This window comes from Coloeus monedula, assembly GCF_965178545.1.
Source record: "Coloeus monedula genome assembly, chromosome: 14".
NCBI classification, from domain to species: Eukaryota; Metazoa; Chordata; class Aves; order Passeriformes; family Corvidae; genus Coloeus; species Coloeus monedula.
Window position 1 is genome coordinate 2,429,344 of NC_138794.1, and position 12,142 is coordinate 2,441,485.

Below are 12,142 nucleotides of genomic sequence, written 5' to 3' on the forward strand. Positions count from 1 at the left end.
CCATCACAAACAAATACACTGCTCACACACAATAACGTGATAAGGGGGAAGGACAGCAGAACAGAGGTAGTTAGGAGCAGGCTACCCCAGCTAAAAGAGCCACTTCTTTTGCTACAGGCCTCTTCCAAGTTATCCTGGGAACCCGGCCAGATTAATCACCCTGGTAGACCACACACAACCCATAGGTAAGAAGCCTTTGCCGTGAAAAACTGAGTTGAATTATGAAATTCTCTCTCTTGTCAAAGGTTCCAAGCTTGAAAAATAATGCTGCCCAACCTTACCTTCATTCAGCTGCTATGCTTTCAGTTTTACTATTGCACCCTGTTAGCAGACTGCTGTTGGAGGGCTAATGCACAGCTGTAGGAGGGGAATTACAAAACTCACCCATCCTAGCCTGCTAGTTAGAGGACTTCCAGAATATGGAGACTGTTTTAATCACAAATACGTGCATTTGTCACCATACTTTGAATCTCCCTGCCAGGTCCACTTTTTATGAATGACTAAAGTATTGAATCAGCCAGAATCCTGCTTTCACAAGGTCCAAAACTGGAGGAATTCTTGTGAATCTCAAATCCTGCCAGGTAACAGAAGCCAAGGGACCACACAAGGCACACTGGATGGTGATTGAGGTTACTGTTAAATCAACAAGCTTCTGGGCAGGCAGAATTTTGTCAGTGTCATATTTCAGTGCTTGTTTCTGGAAGCATTCTTTGAGTATTGTGCAGAAAGGACTATAATTTGTCTCCAATGCAAAAGCTATGCTTTGCATTCTTTGGGTACCCAAAGTGCTAAATAACCTTGCAAGTATCTGAAGCAGCACAGCACCTCCCAAGTGACTTATCATGATAGTGATTCTCTTTCTCTACAACTGCACAGCACATGGGTAGCATCTGATGTGGCAGGGACTAGAGGTGCTTTAAGGTGGACCTTGCTGTCCTTTGTCAGAACACCAGAGTTGTCAGAACAACACCCTTTGTCAGAACAACACCAGAGTTCACAAAACACCACATATACCCCTGTGTGAAACACATGGGTGTGCATTAGTGTGAACTAAAAGGGAATTGTTCTAAGGTGCTGGACTGTGAAGTGGAGTGGCTGCATTGCCCTACACCAATTCTGTTGCAGGAAGGCACCCTCTAGCAGAGGGACAGTAACAAATCCCTGCAGAGCAAGGACATCTAAATTGCTGCAGGTGTTTGTTTGGGCACACAGAAGCCAAGGCAGTCAGCCTTGTTTCAGCAAAAAGCAGCAGGTTTGATGAGACCTAGTAGTGGGCATTTCAGACCACAGAGGAAGAGTGATCCAACCACGCCAAGAAAGAGAAGTATTAAACAAAATCAGAGACATTTAGGGTTCAAGAAGCAGCTTGGATGAGAAGAGGAGATGTACTTGAAGGCAGTAACCTGCAAGTCTGCCATTGGTAAAAGCACTTAAACATCTTCCCATGCTGTCTTCCTAGACGTGGAAGAAGATTGCTGGTGGGGACATACAGACCGCTTACCATGGTTATTTTCCACGCCTTTCGGGAATGCTTTCTCTTTGCCTATCTGAATTCATTTTCACAAAGTACTTGACAGCTCGGCATAAGCTTGATATACTTAGTTTAGCCCTTGCTAATTACATAGTACCTCAGCAATTGATTGTACACTAGCCAAATAAATTCAGAAAATAGTTATCTCAGTAAGACATTGTTTGCAGCAAACCAATGGATAAAACTTTAAATCGATGCTTATAATACTTTTCTCACTGCTAGTGAAACTGCAGGCAACTTAATTATGACTATTTTGTTAAAGGCTGAGCAAAATTTTTTGCCAGAAAGGAGGCTTAAAGAATGGTGGAAGAATGGACATGACATACAAGAAAGGCAGTACTGGTCTTTTGGCTACCTACAATGAGAGAGTGGCAGGTGGCTGAGTGAAGCAATACAGACTTCCTAGGAAAAGGAAGTTGTCTTCTAAAGACAAAAAGTTTTCCCATGGCAGAAATATCCTCCCAGGAAGTCCTGCTAAATAAAACTGCCAATGCAGTAAAATCCCCTACTGTCTTTCTAATGGGGCAATGAAACTTTTAAGTCATCAAGGACAGTCATTAGAAAACAGTCATCACAGTGACTGTCAGCTGTCAAGACTTGAGTTGAAGTAGCCCTCTTCCATCTCAAAAATTGAGTCAATGTTGCAAAAACTTAGCTAAAGGCTCAAAAATACATATCCTTTCTGGAGTAACGGGAACAAAACTAAACCAAACCAGCCAAAAGCCACCAGGCCAAGCCCCAAGCCAACCACCACAAGAGAGGCCAAGCTAAGCATGATGAGGCCCAACTTCAACTCTTAAAACAGTCAGGTGCAACCATTATCAACACTAAACTCCCTGAACAATAACTCAAGCATTTGGCATCAACCCACCACGCAAGGAACCCACTGACCTATTGCGGAAGATCCAGAACCACTGAAAATACGAGACAAGATGAAGGAACTCATTAAATACTCAACTGAGTACAACAGTTCAAAATAAGCTAAAGTTCTGGGATTACATGATTTGTTGTTTTTAAACATCCTTTTAAGATATTAAGACTTGCTTTACAATTCTATATACGACACCTATATTTAGGCAAATCTCTCCCTTTTATGTGGCATAATTTAGAAATAAGGAAGGCATATGCAACAAATTCTAATAGAAAATACACATTAACATGACTAAGAAATACACAAGAGGTGGACCTGGCTGTACAACACAGAGCTTCAGAATTCCTCACAAAGCCTGAATGAGCTCAACCACCAACTCTCCTGCATCATATTGCAGAAATGAGGCCTACTTCAAAATTCTCTTAACAAAACAGCCTGTAGTATAATCTCAACCAAAACCAAGATGAAACCAAACTCATACTTGAATAACACAAGTACTTTTTTAGGCAGAAAAAGAGGCAAGGCTTAGTTACATATCACTATAAAATAATGGTGGAATGAAGTGAAATTATGATATGTATCAGCCCTGAGCCATCTGAGCTGGTTTCAGAAATGGATACCAGCAGAACAACTAGTTCTCTGAACTGTTTAACCACTGATGGCTAATCTCTTGTTTCCTGTCTTTTCTCCCCCTCATTCTCTTAAATCTGGACTTGAGAGGATGCACATTAAATCATTTAACAGACCTCAGTGCTGTTTTCTCCCACACCACTTTAAAATAGCAGCATATCAAGAACTTGAAAAGAAATGTTGTGCAGCACAAAAGTGACATTTATGCTCTATTGCTACAAGATTTTCTGTCCAATTCAGAATTAGTTTTCAAATACTAAAATATTTGATACAGTATTAGAGATTATTTGAGAAAATAACACATGTATTTATGAAATATTGCAGATCCAGCTAGTGTTTTCAAACAAAATACAGTAAGCATTTCTAAGTAAATTACCATTTGTCTATAGTACTCAGTATGTAATTTCAGAGGGAATATTTGAAACATCCAAGAGAAAGCAGACAGGCATTTACAGTTACTAAGCTCAATACCAAACAGCTTCCATTTAAAACAAACCAACCCTATCTCTTACAACACAAAAGCTTTAGAGCTGTTTTCCCCTGCTTGCATATCCAAGTCTCTCTGACCACAGAGCAATTCAAGGTTTTTCAAACTGAGGTGAAACCTTGTAACAGAGACTGTTTCCTCAAACATCCACAGCTACCACCATGTAGGTAACTAAGTACACTGCTACCACTTTGGCCTTTTGTCCAACCTTACAAAAGAAGAAACTTGTCCTTATGTCTACTGTAAATATTAATTTACATTCCACAGGCAACAGAAACCAAACAAGATAATTCTGAAATATGCAGCTCATCAAGGCTGCACATACTTTCAAAGCACGATTCTGATAATATAATGGTTTTGATAGATTTAAAGATATCAACAGCCATTACAACTTTTATTTCAAGAGAAAACAAATGCAAGTAAAGCAAAAGAGTTACTTACCAGTACCAGTGACTGCTTCTGCATTAAAAAATTAATTACCTTTAGGACCAAGAAAGGGTATTAAGCAAATTCTGGCACATATCCACTGCACTGGTCAAATGAGAATTTAGCAACACTTAGTCATCCACATCCAAAGTCGATTTTTTTTTTTTCCCCCCAAAGGTAAAACCCACTATTTAAACAAACTATGGTCATATCTTAGGTAAGAGTACTGCTGCTGCTATTTCTGCCATGAGTTTTCAGTCAGTTCTTAGCCACTTATATCAGTGAGGAATCAATAAGATGATAGCAAGCAATGCTTTCCTGGACATGTAATTAACAAAGCCCTAGTCCATCTAAGTCACAAATACAGATTGCACAGAACAGAACATGTGTGAGAGAGAGGGAGGGAGAGAATTAATTATAAATGCATCTAATTTGGCTATAATACAAGCTGCACATGTGGACTGAGAAGAGTCCATGGCCCACAGTGTGTAAGCTGTCGCCGAATTGCATTTTGTTAATATTTCATATCTGTAGCCAGCAAACTAAGCCAGCCAAAGTGCCTCCTACCCAGGTAGCTATGCTGTGGTTGGATATCAGTTAGACAGCTGCAGCTTGGTTTTGCTTAATATGGTTTATCTTAAAATTTCAACAGCTGGCTGAATGCTCTAGCAGCTTTTAGTCAAATTATTGCAAGGTTTCAATTTTCATCTTAAACCCTGCAGAAAGGAATGTAATCATATTATACTAATAAATAACCAGTGCTTTCAAGGTCAACACAAGAAAGAGATCATAAAATTGTACAAATCAAAAATATAAAGAAAAGTTTTAAGCAGGCACAAGTTCTAATTTATTTCACATTGATGCTTCACGCTGGTGGTCGAATAAATGCTGTTTTGCTTTCATTTTTGCCATTCCTTTTCATATCCTGAGGTATTGTCACCAGCAGGAGGAGAACATTAGTTGTGATGGAACATTTGCTTTCTGAGAACTCAAATTCGCCAAATGTCGTCACTGCATATTTGGGTACGTTATGGTAGAGATACACCTGAAGCAGACAGAAACCTCAGAAAAACATCATCTGTTTCACATGCACAACCTTACAGTCTACTCAAGCTAATTTCCTGAGAACAGAATATTTAAGAGTATCTGGCCATGACGGTTTCTATCTCAGAGTATTATGGTAGTAAGTATTATTTATACACATAGGTAAATTGCTAGATCCACAACAACCCAGCAATTTAAGTGTTTTACTACCAGAGTAGGTTATGTTCCTTCAGAACTTGATACAAAATCAGCTGCAAGTACACAGGACCTATCACCTCATTTAGAGGCAGAATAATTACAAATGTTGATAAGCACAGATGCTGATTAACAACCACTCCTCTTGCACCTGAGATTTGTCTGCATTTGGATATGGCTCCCAAGCATCCAGATTTTTCTCGACAGCTTTGAGATTAGGAACTAAAAGGTCACCAGGATTTGGTTTGTAAAATTTTCTCTCATTCAATATTTTAATTACATAATATATCATATTCAGTGCAACAAAAGAAAATCAAGGTACTCAGAAGTACAGATCATCTGATTATATTTTTTATTCGCTATGTGTATTTTATGTCTGTAAAAATACGTGCCTGTAACTGCCTGTATCTGGATAGATACATCTATCATCAACACTGGTATGGAACTAAGAACATAAGTTTTTCCTTAAAATTGTTAATGATAATTAAGTATCATTTGCATGTACTCCAACAGGGAACACAGAATGAGGCAATATGTGACAGAAGCAAGCTCTAGGGAGATAGGGTCACTCCACTAATAAATCCACGTGGACTGCAACAGATGCCATCTCCTGTCTCAGCTATTAGAAAACACTTGATCATTTGCTCCTGTTTTGTTTGCCATGTACAGCATAATCAAGAAAATGACTTCTCAAGTAACAGTAATCTTCAGAACATTATGATTTTTTTACTCCTACACAGACACTGTCCTTGTTCTAAAGGCTATAGATATGGGAGGAAATTGCTAAATGCATCCTTCAGCATTAGCAGAGATAGCAATGTGCATTTGTTTATCACACTGCTCTCTGCGCAGGGTCACTGTCTCAGCTGTGAAGTATCCACCTGCAGACACGGACAGACTCACACAGCACAGATCCGTGCAGCACTTGTGGAAAAAAACACACAAGGAAACAGTGGGATGAGTTGCTGAAAGACAAAGGAGAAAACCAGTCGTCTCAGGAGTAAACACGATAATACACATGTGCCTGGAGCAAACACCTAGTGGCTACAACACAGCACTGCTTCGGAGACCCACTTCCCACCATTCATCTGCCACGTGAAGGCCACTAATAGCACAGACCCTAGAAATCACAGGTGGATGTAGAAGAGTCACAAAGAGCAGTAGGAATTATTTTTCATCCCACTCCAAGTCTTCACAAATCTTCAATATGGAAAACTATTCCCATCTTCTGAAACGCCAAGTAAACTAATAACAGTTACAGAAACATTCACCATACACTGCTGCTTCACCTGTTGGAAGTCTCTACTCCCACCCCTGAGTTTTAAAGACATGCTTGGCATGACTGCTCAACCAGATCTGGCTGAAGATCTTAACAGGCTCATTCTGTGTGAGTACCAGCTGAACAGAAATTGCAGCCACAGCACTCAGCCAAGCATGTCGTGCCCATCACACAGAGCTTGCTGCGTTAAACCAGACAGGACTGCAATAACCTTGGGCCTTTAAGACAACAAATACTAATCACCAGCTGACACCAGCAAGTCCTGCTTTCTAGTGAAGCATTTTCATTTTTGTACATGTCACCTCAAGAATCATCACATTTTTAATTGTTTCATACACTGAAATGATGATGCCAAGGACTCTTATCTTGAACTTGTAAATCATTGGTCTTGCTGTGAAATAACATCACAAGGAAATGTTGCTAACCATGGCTAAACACTACCCACAGTACACCTGTCAGACAGAAAAAAAATGTCATTTTTTATATGAAGTTAGAACCAATTTATTGAAGGGAAAAAAATAAACTGTAGAGCTTTATTGCTTCCATAATCATTTTCTGTTATCTGATTCTTTCCTGACTGACTGCACACACAACTGCCTATAAACATCAATGGGAACTACATAATGACGATCTGGGGAGAGGGGGAAACAACCTTCACCAATCTTCCCAACAGCTTTTAGAATTACCCTTTTTCCCCTTAGTGTTGGATAATATATGTGGACATAAGTTATCTGAAAAATAGCTGTAGCCTTTAAACTCTCAAAGTGTAAGCTGGTATATATTTCTTCATAGCAAATGATACTACCTCATTTAACTGGTTTTTAAACTAACACGTATTGAAGCCAACACATATTACAAAGAGGGCAGGTGATGTAGCCAGTGACATTAATGGGCATTAGGGAATTGCACAACATAAGGAATGCACAAGTGCTTTATGATCAACAGTTTGCACCCAACCACAAACACCTGGATAAGAGATTCTCTCAACTCTGACAAAAAAAAAAAAAAAAAAAAAAAAAAACCAACACACACAAACAAAAAATCCCAGTCCAAAAGAAGCAAATAAGGTAGCATCAAAAAATGTGTAAAAACACAGCCAGAAACAAAAGAGGGTGGCTGGCCTCTGTTGCACGGATGCTTGGGGTGTCAGGCACTAGCTATGTGAAGTAAAAACATGTATGGGACACTGATTCTAACACACAGCTCAGAGATTATACACTAAGGGCATCCACGTCACTCAAAAATTATTCCCCCGTAGGTACCATTTCAGACTGATAACACAGCCACTATAAACCTCTCTTAGAATTAGCTCTATTATTTCTCAATTCCAATACAAATAAAAATTACACTGTTTTCTGTCCCTGTGACTGATGTGGGTTTCACATGGGTCCAACGCTTCACATGACGTGACAAAGTGGGAAATAGCTGTATCACTCCATGAACATTTTGCATAGCTCAGCTTGACTGAGACAGATAGGTTGCTGTAGGTAAGATCAAAGAGGGGTGTCGGAGGAATCTGACAGGAAAGAAAAACGATGAGCTAGATAAGGAGCAACCCAACAAACATTCAAACCACAAGACAGAGGCTATTAGCTGTGAAGAGACAACCTGCCTGCAGCCAGCAGTTACATGGTTTTCCAGAGCTAAGGGAAGAGATACAAGATAAATAAGTAAACAAACACATTGGTCCATTGAAGAAAGGGATGAGCAGGGCCAACACATTGACACTTTCAGAGCATGCAGCAGTCAGCAACCAATACCACCTGTCAGACGTGGAGTCAGCTGGCATGCAAACACCACAAAGAACAGTCAACAAAGCAGTAAATGCAGAAAGGCCCTTCTTTTTTACTACTGAGTGAAGAAATAAATTAACATTTTAGACTTTGCATAGATAAATCCTACTGGGCAAAACTGCTCCAGCCACAGAGGACAAGGCACCCAGGCAGATGAGAGAGATAGTCTGATACATTCAAGAGCATATCAGCATTACAGACAGCATCATAACAGAACGTCAGCAACTGGAGAGGCAGCCCAGCTATGCAGAGCAGAGCTCAGGTACAGCCAGCCAACGGGAAATACTGCCCTTATGCCAGCCCAAGCCACAGCACATCTCATGAGCTGGTCAGGAAACAAGCCAGGATCGTAGGCACACAGCTGTGTAACTCTCTCCATATGGCCCATCAGCAAAAACGTTAATCTCATTTCTCACCCATTTCCAAGGAGGTGCAAGAAGCATACAGGTGTAAACTGCTCTCTTCCGTAGCTGCTTGCCTTAAACAATGAAAATCACTTAATGCAATGCCCACTTCATGCCTCCCTTGGCACAGAAGCAACACGATGACTGCTGCCTCACACACAGGATCAGCTAAATACATCCTAGAAGCCCCTAGAATATTTCTCAATGCAGTGCAGGTTGATGATGCTCAGGATGGTAAAATGTTTAGTCAGTTTTATTTGTATTCAAGCTTGCATAATACAAATTTTATAAAATAAAGTGTTGTTTTTCCACCAAAAAAAAAAAAAAAAAAAAAAAAAGTACTATTGGAATACGTTTCCTTGCCATGTGCCTCCCTTACCATGCTCTTTTCTGCTGGGCCAAAGACCAGAACAGTTCTGCTTTCCAGATTCCAATCTTGGTTTTCTCTGGATGAATATTGGAACGAGCAGACTGACAAAGGACAATGCAGTTAAACTAGGAGAAACAAAGGTCAAGATGTGGCATGGCAGCAGGTTTCCTGCTCCACCAGCAGTGGTAGGAACACTACAATACCTTCTGCGTAGGTAACTGTTGTGGTTTATATTCACATACACATTTTCAAGCACTGTCCTGGTAATATGATGAACAGGACATGCAGTTCCTCTCAGTGAACTGTGCTTTGAAAGTTGTCTTCTCTGAACAGTTGGAGGAATGCTGCTCTCCCAGTCCTCAAACAGGCCATAAAACACAAGACTTACTGACAGCCTGGAAAAATCTTTGTTGCAGTACTACACAACAGAGCCAGTTTCTTACAAGCCATTGCCAGTTCCATGTTGCAGGAGGTTTTTATGCTGTCAACTTAATAATGCAATAAAAGGCAGAGGAGAGCTATAGTTATAAGTATCAAAATATAAAATTCTACCACAGATAGTGCTTGGAAGATAAAGTCTCTTCTCACAGACTAGAAGTGACAGCTTTGCATTAGAAAGCAGCAGTAGATATTCAAAAGCTCCAGGAAAACCTGTAGTAAAGGCACCAAAAATCAAAGTGCAGCTGCTCTTTTTACTGTTTAAATCATTATATATTAGCAACAAATCTTGTTGTTGGCCAACACTCAGAAATGGCATATGGCCAATAAAAGGTTCAGTGGAGTTTTCCATCTGTCACTGGAATCAGCTATGGCTCCAGCTCATACATAGTAAGTTTAGTGTCATAATTATTTGTGTACTAGATGTCAACCACTCAGTCTAACATAATCATTTGACTACACAATTTGCTAAATATACTGCCCAAGCAAAACACACCATAACCACGGAACTGCAGCTCACGAGAGGCATTTACAGTGTAAGGCCAGCACTAACCAGAGATAAGCCTGCGTGCAGAGGGGGCTGGTTTGCCACAATGGGCTATGCAAATCCAAGCAACCGATGTATCCTCTTGCTGTGTGTCAGGGCAGTAAGAGGCATCATGCTCTTATTAAAATCAAAAGTCAAACACCAGAAAGATACCAAGTCAGTGAGTGGATGAGTGAAAGGGGACAAAACAGGTTTTTTCGTAGCTGTTTTTCCTTATAGGTTCTAAGCATATGGATTTACTTTGCTGTCTTCACAGTCCTGCCAGCACAAGAAGGCTGACAGACTAAGCTTTAAACTATTTTGTTTCACTGTAGGTTCAGGAAATACCTTAGTAAGAGTATTGTCTGAGGTTTTTAAAATTCCTTCCACAGTATTTTCCACTAGTTTTTAGCAGCTTTGGAATTACGCTTTTTTCTCCCTCCCCCAAGAGCACTCCAACGCTATGGATCCTGCACTGATAGGTCTTTAGGGCTGCATTCAGATCTGGATTTTCCAGACACTGGGATTTGTATTTCCATCAGCCAAGAGTCACAGTCTGCTTGGTCCCAGATTTGGGTGCAGGCACAGGCAGATTTCTGGTTTTTTTAGTTCAGCCAGAAAAATTTGTAATACTCCCAAATGCAGAGCTTTAACAAAGTGGGGGAGGTGGGAGTGGGGAGAAAGAGGGGAGTGTACTAAGCTGTGCTGGAAGTCAAAAGCAAGAACATTTTTGCTTGTGCAAGTTTGCAACTGTACTCTCTCTTCCTAAGCTCTACATCTGCTCCAAGAGCACTGCCAAAATAGTTTAGAGCTACTGGATCTGACCTGTGGCTGGCTTTTAACATTTAGAACTTGGGAGCATAGTAAATAGGGATGTAGAAATTCACTGAAACCCTTTAGAATATTTTATAAATCCCTTTGTGGTTTGGTCAGAATTGGCACAACTTCACAGCAGTAAGCTGATTTGCACAGAAATGGGCTCATGGGTCTAACAAATGCTAACAGCTCACAAGAACAATTTTTTGCTGCAAACAAGGTCCTGTCCAGAGTGTTGCTTTGCTTCAAACAGGGTGGAGAGTAGAAACAGATTATTTAGAAAAGAAGAAAAATCAGAACACCTCAAATAATGAGAAGAGCTTAAATGCTCAACTCAGTTGCTGAAACTTTAGTTATCTTCATCAGAAGTGGAACCTTAGAGTACCCAAGACACTCTGTGAGGCTAGCAGCCATAGCAGGACCTATTTCAGAGCAGCAGGGGGAAAGCTGAGGATACTCTTGAGTATCCAGAGGTCAAACACCTGCAATTTGCAACCCGACTAGAGCGTATAACATTTTCAAATTCTTGGACAGCAGAAAATCCCATTAAGCAGATTCAGTATTCAATATCTCAGGGATGATTAAATTGAGCATTTTAAAAATCTGTTTATGTTTGCATAGTTTACTTTATTGCTTCTGTAAAATTGAAAGAATATTTAAATCAGAAAGCACTTGCAAGAAAATGCTTTCAAGAAGAGATTTTAAAAGCCTTGAGTCCTCCATTGCCAATTGTTTGTTCTGTCTTGAAAGTTAGAGATTGTGCTAGGTATTTTACAAGAGCATCAGCTCATTAGACAGGACATAAATACATCCTTCCCCCACAGAATCAAAATAAGCATCATACAGAATTTTTAAAAAAAAAGGAAAATCACATTTCCTCTAACTAGATGATTACTGGTTCTGGTTGCAAGACCAGTTCACAGGAAAATCCAAGAACCCACCTAAAGCCCTTCCTTGATTCCAAATGGTTTTGCCTTGGCTTCAGTGGGCATAAAATTACAGAAAATTAAAAGGAGAAGCTTCACATGGTCTTAGCCCAGCCCAAGCTCTTCAAACATTAAAAAGTTAAGATGTATTTCCAGCTGCTGGGGAAAGTGTGGAGACAGTTCACAAAGCTGAAGCTCTCATGACTGCTCCTCTTCAAATAAATGGGAAAACATGGTGGAGAAAAACCAGTCCATTGAACTACAAATTTCTCAGTGTGGCAGGTGAAATCCAGCAGCAACAGACTTGAGAAAGGAAAATAGTAGCTCAACATTTATTACAACCTCTGAGCCAGCTGTTCTCATTCAAATTGAGAGTGAAAAGAGTCAGGGGTGGGCATAACACGTA